This window comes from Dama dama, chromosome 27 (assembly GCF_033118175.1).
Source record: "Dama dama isolate Ldn47 chromosome 27, ASM3311817v1, whole genome shotgun sequence".
NCBI lineage: Eukaryota > Metazoa > Chordata > Mammalia > Artiodactyla > Cervidae > Dama > Dama dama.
Window position 1 is genome coordinate 2,958,095 of NC_083707.1, and position 9,722 is coordinate 2,967,816.

A 9,722-nucleotide genomic window follows, 5' to 3' on the forward strand; every position below is an offset into this window, starting at 1 on the left:
AATTTTTATATAAAATGTTTCACTCCACCAAGTTTTAGGGTGGTTTGGTATTCAGAAATAGTAATCAAAATATAACCCATTAGAACATAAACTCAAGTTCATGATAACAAAAATAATTAAATTTAAAGTTTAGTCAAGAATGGAGTATTTTATATCATTTCCAAGCACCTCCCCACAAAATACTCATTAATAACCAAGGGGAAAACAGTAATTCACAGAAGTCTGGAAGACATCCAATTAAGAGACAAAATTCCCTCTAAACTTCAGAAATATCCAGATGACACAAAACCACTATTCGTAACAGCCAAACTGTGGAAACAATCCAAGTGTCCATCAAATGGTGAATAGATGAGCAAAACATATCATACTCATCCTACAAAACACTACAACAGTAAATGTAAGTAGGCACTGATGCACATGACAGCATGAATCAGTATCTCAAAAACATGATGCTAAGTGAAAGAACACAGATGCAAAGTCCTCGTATTGTCTGACACCATTTATATGAAACATTCAGGAGAAATCTACAAAGATAGAAGGCAGATTAGTGGTCAGCAATGGGTGGAAATAACTGCACATGAATAGGTTTTTGGGGAAAGTGCAGGAAATGTTCTAATACTAGACTGTGTTGTTGGTTGCACAATTCTATAAATTTACTAAAAATCAACTAATTATACTTCTTAAAGAGATGGGAATACCAGACTACTTTGTCTACTGAGAAGTCTATATGTAGGACAAGAAGCAACAGTTAGAACCAGACATGGAAAAATGTACTGGTTCTTGGGAAAGGAGTAAAACAAGGCCGTGTATCGTCACCCTGCTTATTTAACTTATATGCAGAGTTGTTGTTTTTCAGTCCCTAAGTCATGTCTGATTCTTTGCGACCCCATGGTTTGCAGCACACCATACTTCCCTGTCCTTCACTATCTCACAGAGTTTATTCAAACTCACGTCCATTGAGTCAGTGATGCCATCCAACTATCTCATCCTCTGTCATCCCCTTCTCCTTTTGCCCTCAATTTCAATCAAACAACCCAGGATCAGTGTTGGTCCCAATGAGTCAGCTCTTCGAATCAGGAGACCAAAGTATCGGAGCTTCAACTTTCAGCAGCAATCCTTCCAACGAACAGAGTACATCATGGGAAATGCCAGGCTTGATGACTCACAAGCCGGAATCCAGATTTCTGGGAGAAATATCACAACTTCAGATATGCAGATGATACCACTCTAATGACAGAAGGGTAAGAGCAACTAAAGAGCCTCTTGATGAGAGTGAAAGCGGAAGAGTGAAAAAGCTGGCTTAAAACTCAACGTTCAAAAAACTAAGACCATGGCATCCAGTCCCATCACTTCACAGTAGACAGATGGGGGAAAAGTGGAAACAGCGGCAGATTTTATTTTCTTGGGCTCCAAAATCACCGTGGACAGTGACTGCAGCCACGAAATTAAGACACTTGCTTCTTGGAAGGAAAGCTATGACAAACCTAGACAGCACATTAAAAAGCAGAGACATCACTTGCCGACAAAGGTCCATAGTCAAAGCTATGGTTTTTCCAGTAGTCATATATGGATGTGAGAGTTGGACCATAAAAACAGCTGAGCACTGAACAATTGATGCTTTTGAACTATAGGAAAAGACTATTGAGAGTCCCTTGGACAGCAAGGAGATCAAACCGGTTAATCTTAAAGGAAATCAACACTGAATATTCATTGGAAGGACTCATGCTGAAGCTGAAACTCCATTACTTTGGCCACCTGATGTGAAGAGTTGATTCACTGGAAACAACCTTGATGCTGGGAAAGACTGAAGGCAGGAGGAGAAAGGGACGACAGAGGATAAGATGGCTGGATGGCATCACTGACTCAATGGACATGAGTTTGAGCAAACTCTGGGACATAGTGTAGGACAGGGAAGCCTGGTGTGCTACAGACCATGAGGTCGCAAAGAGGCGGACACTACTTAGTAACTGAACAACAATAATACTTAGAAAAAGATCATGCAAGGAAAAACTAAGGAACTGTTTCAGATTGTGAGACTAAAGAAAACTAAATACAATGTGTAATTCTAACTAGATTCTTTACTATAAATGATGTTTCTGGAACAACTGGCAAAACTTCAATGTGGGCTGAGGAGTAACAATGCCTTGATTTTCTGATTTTGATGATTTTGTTCTGGGTATGTAGAATGTCCTTATTGTAGGAAATGGACAATATTGGGTAATCTGGCATCTTTTCTGGTAACTTAGTTTCAAATGATTCAGGGGAAATCCTTTGTACTACACCTGCAACTTTCTAAAAATCTGAAACTATTTCAAAAAAGGTTTTAATGCACAAACTATAAAAGCTACAAACAAAATCAGTTAAATCTGAGTTAAAGAAATATCAGATAAAATAATGCCAAATTTCAAATTATCAAAACAATAACTTGAAGATTGATAACATCCACTGGTAGTGGCATCACCGATTCAATGGACATGAGTTTGAGCAAGCTCCAAGAGTTGGTGATGGACAGGGAAGCTTGGTGTGTACATGGGGTCACAAAGTGTCAGACATGACTGAGCGACTGAACTGAACTGAAATGAACTGACTGGTACTGAGAGTAAGTAGAAAAATGTTAATTTCCCCATATTTACACGTCAACTGGCAGTATCTCCCAAGATTCTTAAACAACAGTTTCTCTGAGTTGGAAATTCCATTCTAAACCCTTTAACAACCCCTCCTCCTTCAAGAATAAGCTTGGAACCCCTTCTATGAACTCCCAAAATGGCCAGTTTATACTTATTTCATTGCACTCACCTCACTACATTGTAATTATTTCCTTATATACCCATTTTCCCTTTTGAACTAAACATCTTCAGGGCAGGAATCATGATTCTCTGCACATCTGGGCCTATCACAGAGGTTCAAAATGGATAGGCTATAGAGGCTTGGTGAGTTGGAGATAAAGACATTCTAAGTAAATAGATCAGCATCAAAAAATCACTGAGGTAAATGAGTATCTGAATGTATTTGGCAAAAGCTAAGTAAAACTGAAAACATGAACCGGAATAAAACAAGACACGAAAGGGGCATTAGAGCTAACAGTGGGAGGAACTTTTCACGAGTAATAAGAAAATGTGAAGTATCGAGAAGCCAATTTGAAATGGGTACATTTTTCAGACAAGTTACCTATGTAAAAATTATACTTCAGGTTCAGTAAAAAGCGAGTCTGAAAGATGATTTAGCATTTTAGAACCAGAAGATACAAAAATCATAGCAAATAGTTTTAAAACAATAAAATTATTAACAATAAACTGCATTGAACTGGGTTCTAGGCTTCAAAAGCCTAATTTAAAAGGCAAGTTGTCAAGAACCTTGTGGGAGCATTCTTTAAAGTTAAGCACAGCATCACTTTCAAGCCCAGACTGGCTTCTCTGGCCAAAGCAGCCTCAACAGAAACTTCCCTTCAAGTTCTCCACTCACTCCACCAGACGTGCTGGTCTGTCCTCCTTAGAGTTCCTGGAGCACTTCTTTCCCAAAAGCTGGCTGATAAATAGGACTGCCCAAGGTTAAGACCATCATCCACCTATATCTAAAACAAAGAAGTTAAATGTATTGCTTGCAAAGAAATCTGGCTTCACATAGGAAGTGCTGATCTTATCACAGTTGAGAAACAGTAGTACAGGATGGTTCTCAAGCTGTTCCTGACAGGCCAACTCTCAGGAGGAAGGCACTGAAAAGAGGCTTCCGTGATCAGGCAAGTTTTAAAGGGGTCTGCAAGTACTTGTTCAAGGCTTGGGAGAAGGGCCAAAGAAGTCTTCTTGAACCTGCAGAATAGGAGCATTTCATTTTCAACTGTACACGCTCCCCTTCCCTCATCATTGTTACTGTGGTTCCCTCCCTCAAAACAAGTACACAGGTCCATTCAATTTAAAGAAAAAGTTTCCTGTTTATAGCACTTATTGTTTTAGGGAAACCAAGTAAACATAATAAAATAAAACACAGGTAAATCACAGAAGTTCTGTCAAGATCCTTGGTCTACTGTTGCCAATCACTTTGCGGGGAAAAAAGCTGACTTTTACCATAATTTATCCATTCTCTAAGAGATGCAAGATTCTACACAAAACGCCAAGTGGACTAATTAGCTGGAAAAGAAGTTGCTGAATGCTTCCATATCTATAGATCCTTTATTGATGCTATTCTCAATATATTCTTAGTACTCAATTAAATCTGTATTTTCACCATTAGGAAACAGCAGGCTAATGCAGCTGTATTATCTACCAAGTTCAGTTCACAGTAAATTATTCTTTTCTTTTGTATTTTATTATTATTTTCAGCTGTGCTCGCTGCTCGTTGCTGCACACATGCTTTCTCTAGTTGCAGGGAGTGGGGCTTCTCTAGTTGCAGAGCATGGGCTCTAAAAGCACAGGCTTCAGTAGTTGCAGCATGCGGGCTCAACAGCTGCACCATGCAGGTTCAGCAGTTGTGGCTCACAGGCATATTAGCTGCACAGTAGCTTCTGGAATCTTCCTGGATAAGGGATAGAACCTGTGTCCCCTGCACTGGCAGGCAGATTCTTATCTACTCTATCATCAGGAAAGTCCCACAGTAAATTACCTTTAATTTCACAGTGTGTGGTAGACATGAATTTACCAAAAATTGCATTAAAGTGCAAAAGAAAATATTATTTTCCAAAGAGGCACTTAAAGGGTTTTTGCTGCTTTTTAGTATCACGATCATTTAAGAATACTCCATTATCAAAAAATACACTGTAAAAAAAGTCATTCTGGTAATAAACAGTACTTTTTTAAGGCACAGAACTTTCTTCTAAGGTCCTGTGAAATCTAAGTTCTGAAACGATTTCACTTGCAAAACAATCCAGAACAATGATCTCACAAGCAAGACTCTGGAGCTACACTGCCTGAGTTCAAGTTTACCACAGTTTACTACTAGTTGTGTGATCTTTAGCAAGTTACTTAATCCCAGGGCCTGTTTCTTCTGTAAAACAGGGACTGCACAACCGACTCTGAGAAGTAGTTTTGAGGAAGAAAATTCATTTAACACAAGAAAAGCACTTAGAACATGAGACTGTGAGTTTGCTATTATCTAACTCCAAAAACTTAAAATGCAACATTCAAAAAACTAGCATCATGGCATCCAGTCCCATCACTTCATGGCAAATAGAAGGAAAAAAAGTGGAAGCAGTCACAGATTTTGTTTTCTTCAGCTCCAAAATCACTGCTGACAGTGACTGCAGCCATGAAATTAAAAGACGCTTGCTCCTTGGAAGGAAAGCTATGATAAACCTAGACAGTATTAAAAAGTAAAGACATCACTTTGCCGACAAAGGTCTGTATAGTCAAAGCTATTGTTTTTCCAGTAGTCATATACAGATGTGAGAGCTGGACCATAAAGAAAGCCGAACACCCAAGAATTGATGCTTTTGAATTGTGGTGCTGGAGAAGACTCTTGAGAGTCCCTTGGGCTGAGAGATCAAACCAGTCCATTCTAAAGGAAATCAACCCTGAATATGCACCAGAAGGACTGATGCTGAAGCTCCAATACTTTGGCCACCTGATGTTAAGAGCTGACTCACTGGAAAAGACACTGATGCTACATAAAGACTGAATGCAAAAGATGAGAGCGGCAGAGAATGAGATGGTTATAGATAGCATCAGGACTCAATGGACTGAATCTGAGTAATCTCTGGGAGATAGTGGAGGACAGAGGAGACTGGAATCCTGCAGTCCATGGGGGGGGGGGGGCGGGGGGGCGCGAGACGGACACGGAGGTTGGTGTTGGCAGAGTCAGACATGACTTAATGACTGAACAACAAGCTCCCAAAAATCTAAGTGAAATGTTGAAACTACTGGAATACAGGGTTTGTTGTTTTGTTTTGTTTTAAAGTAACTAAAAACACATGATATTTATACAATAGATGAAAGCAAGAATCAAAGGTCTGGGTTCAAATACAAGAAGATCCCTTCTCAGACACGTTGCCTTCAGCAAGTCCTCACCTTTCAGTCTTCTCCTTGTAACACCTTGCCAACATGTGTGACAACCATGTGATAACCAGAGTGGCAGCCACAGCAGAATATTGGGGTGTGACCACTCAAAGTGACTACAACCATAAATTTACCAGAAATATATTGCAAACTTGGATCAAATTAAAAAGGTGTCCCAGATATTGTCAGATAGACTCCCTGGTAGCTCGCACGGTAAATAATCTGGGTTCCATCTCCGGGTCAGGAAGATCCCCTGGAGAAGGGAACCCACTCCAGTATTCTTGCCTGGAGAATTCCGTGGACAGAAGAGCCTGACAGGCTACAGTCCATGGCGTCACAGAGTCGGCACGACTTTCTCTCACTCACTACGGGAGAGGAAGGTAGAGTGCTTACAAGAATTGTGTGTGTGTGTGAGTTGCTCAGTCGTGCCTGACTCTTTGCGACCCCATGGACTACAGCCCATCAGGCTTCTCTGTCCATGGAATTCTTCAGGCAACACGGGAGTAAATTGCCATTTCCTTCCCCATCCTCTCCAGACACCAATCTTCAATTCCTAAACCTAAAACCAGCTCTCACATCCTTACCACTGCTCAGTCAGACGAGTGAGCCTATCTCCTCCCAACTCCAGTCCCCCTCCAACCTAGCACCAGTACCCTTACGACACACAGATCGGTCACTTCCATGTCTAAAGACCACTGCCTCAACAAACTCCCAGTAACAACTAGAATACCAAAGTTCGTTCATAACATGGCTACCTCCCCAGTAACAAGCTACATGTTTGTAAACATGTATGTTTAAACAAGTTAAACATACATTACTTGACTTCCAACCAAAGCCGAACACGCGCTTTCCTCAACTGGCATTTTTTACGTGGTCCACTCTCCCAGAACGCTCCTCCCGACTCCCAGGCTCCTCCCAAGCCCTGTGGAGTTCGCCCGTGCCCTGAGGCACTTGCCCATCTGCATCATAAATCACCACACACAAGAGTCCTCCAGATCTCAAGAGGCTACCATTACCCATTCCATTCAATTATAAAGAGTTTTAAGAGCATTCCGCCAAGCCTCCCATTCAAACTCAAAGAAAATAAACATTTAATTATTTAACAACCGTTCAGTTAGAACTGGCGGCTACTATTTTCGACGTTCCCAAGCCAAGAGTCAGGAGAAATTCTGCGCTCTCTACGTCAGTGCGGTGACCGGCGGCATGTGAAAAGTTCAACTGTAATGTCAACATCTGCACGTCATCAGTATTCACACCGAGAACTCGAGGGTGAAGGAACTGGGGCTCCTCTCAGCTGTGCGCTCCTCCAGAAAAAACCCGCCACAGGGCAGGCGGCTGAGCGCGCCTCTGCCCGGCCCGCGTCCGCGCTTGCTCCGGGCGGCCCTCCGGCTTCCAGCCCGCCCCCCTCCCCGGCCCTCCCCGGCCGCCGCCCTGTCCCCGCGTCCCCCTCGCATGCCGTTCCCCGCCCCGCCCCCAGGCCCCATCACCGCCCCCCTCGACCCCGGCCCCACGTGACGCGGAGGGACGACGGACGCCCTTCGGGCCGCGAGCCCCGCGCTGGCAGAACGTCGCGGGATTAGAGAGGCGGCCACGGGCCACCGGGTGTGGGCGGGGTGGGGCGGGGCCGCAGCCGGGACTTTGCGGGCCGGGCCAGGGGCGTCGCCGCGGGCCGGGCCGGGGTTACCTACCGCTGGGCGCCCGCAGCGCCGCCGCGTCCCTCGCACGTCTGGCCGCGCCTGCTGGGGCCCCGCGCCCGCCCGCCTCCGCCCCGCGCGGCGGGACCCCCGCTCGGCGCGCGCCACCCCGCGCGACCCCGTCCCCTCCTCCCAGCTCGGCCAGAAAGAGAAAATGGCGCTCGATTGGCCTCCGGAAGTGACGCGAACCCTTATTTGCATGCCGATGCAGTCAACCAATGGGAGAAGAGCATGCATAGGACCCCCCCCCCCCGCCTCTGGGCACTGTCCCACAGGCCCCTTTGGGCCCCTTCCTTAAGCTGAACTGGAAGGTCAGCAGTGGGAATGGGGTTTTGTATTGAAGCCCCCTCCCCTGACCCCACTCTTGCCACAGTGAACTGGCCTGCTAGCCTCTCCCCATATCTACAAACTCTCGTGAGAGTGTGGTGTGATGACGTCACTAGAGGGGTGGGGCTATACGTCGTTCGTCACGTGACCAATCACGTGGGTCCCTAGAGCTTTGGCTTCATTTGCATGAGGTGGGGTGGAGCTACTGGCAGTAGCAGGAGTAGGTGGCCCCGCCCACATCTCAGAGCCAATGGGAAACCAGCTGTGAGGTGAATCCTGCCCTATCATTGGAGGATAGAACTTGAACTATCAGAACTTTGACAAGGATGCCCTTGATGCATCTTGGTGAACTGACTGGATAGGGTCTCCTGACTTCGTAATTATATCCTAAGAAAATTAATTTCACACTTTTTCTTGAGAATTTTGATTTTTAAGTTAGAGCTACTACGTGCTGTGTAGGAAGAAAGTTAATTGCATACATTTATAAAAATTCTTAAATGGCTTATAAGTTCACTTTTGCCCAGCTTTGTAAAAAAAATGTGAAGGGATAATATATTTCTCAAAATGAATGTACCATCGCGTGAAAGGAGCTTTCAAAATGCCTATGGGTCTTCAACTGTTGAGTAAAGCGCCCAAGGGGTAAGAATAGAACCACATTGCCCTCAGGGAACTTGCAGTTTAACGGGGAGGCCTGCTGTGTAGGCAAACAACTATTTTAATTTATCGCTCCTCAGTGACTACTCCAGCCCTTTCTCCCTTCATTGAAGCTGCCGAGGCAATATCTGCCCCGCCTCAACTTACTTTTCAGCACAAGGCCATATCTACTTCCAGAACACCAAGACCATCAGACATGGTCTCCATCTATCTCTTCCGGCCCCACGTGCACATCTTTTCCTCAGCACCATCCTGATCAGAGTACCTGTCTGTTCATGCTCAGGGCCGGTTCCTTCATTCCTGGGCCTTGTTTGCCCTACTGGGCACCTCATTGCCCAGCCATTCAGTTAAGTTCAGTCGCTCAGTCGTGTCTGACTCTTTGCGACCCCATGGACTGGAGCATGCCAGGCCTCCTGTCCATCACCAACTCCTGTAGCCTACTCAAACTCATGTCCACTGAGTCAGTGATGCCATCCAACCATCTCATCTCCTGTCGTCCCCTTTTCCCCCCACCTTCAATCTTTCCCAGCATCAGGATCTTTTGAAATGAGTCGGTTCTTCGCATCAGGTGACCAAAGTATTGGAGTTTCAGCTTCAACAGTCCTTCCAATGAGTATTCAGGACTGATTGCATCCTTTAGGATTGACTGGTTGGATCTCCTTGCAGTCCAAGGGACTCTCAAGAATCTTCTCCAACTCCACAGTTCAAAAGCATCAATTCCTCAACGCTCAGCTTTCTTTATAGTCCAACTCTCACATCCGTGCATGACTACTGGAAAAACCATAGCCTTAACTAGACAGACCTTTGTTGGCATTCCTCTCTCCTAATTTCAGCTTCTCTCTTTCTATGGGTAACTTCTGCTCAGTTTAACCCAATGACTAAACACATAAGTGGCACTAAGTAATGTATGAATTAATTTTAAAATGTTCTTGAGTGCTGGGTTGATATTACTCAACCACAATTTGTTTTTTTCTCTACAAGAATCCTAGCCATAATTGAAGGAGAATTTGCTCTTTATAGTTATTTATGAATTATGACTTAATTTGATAATAAATCACAGCAG

General features: G+C 44.2%; 1 protein-coding gene across 1 annotated transcript in view; it reads right to left on the bottom strand.

Annotated features, from left to right (window-relative positions):
• Positions 1–7,740, bottom strand: part of ADNP2 (ADNP homeobox 2) — a 33,245-nt gene extending 25,505 nt beyond the window's left edge. Inside the window, exon 1 of the mRNA XM_061131024.1 lies at positions 7,673–7,740. The gene's annotated coding sequence lies outside the window, so the exon portion shown is untranslated. The remainder of the gene's footprint in view (positions 1–7,672) is intronic.
• Between the last annotated feature and the right edge of the window lie 1,982 nt (positions 7,741–9,722).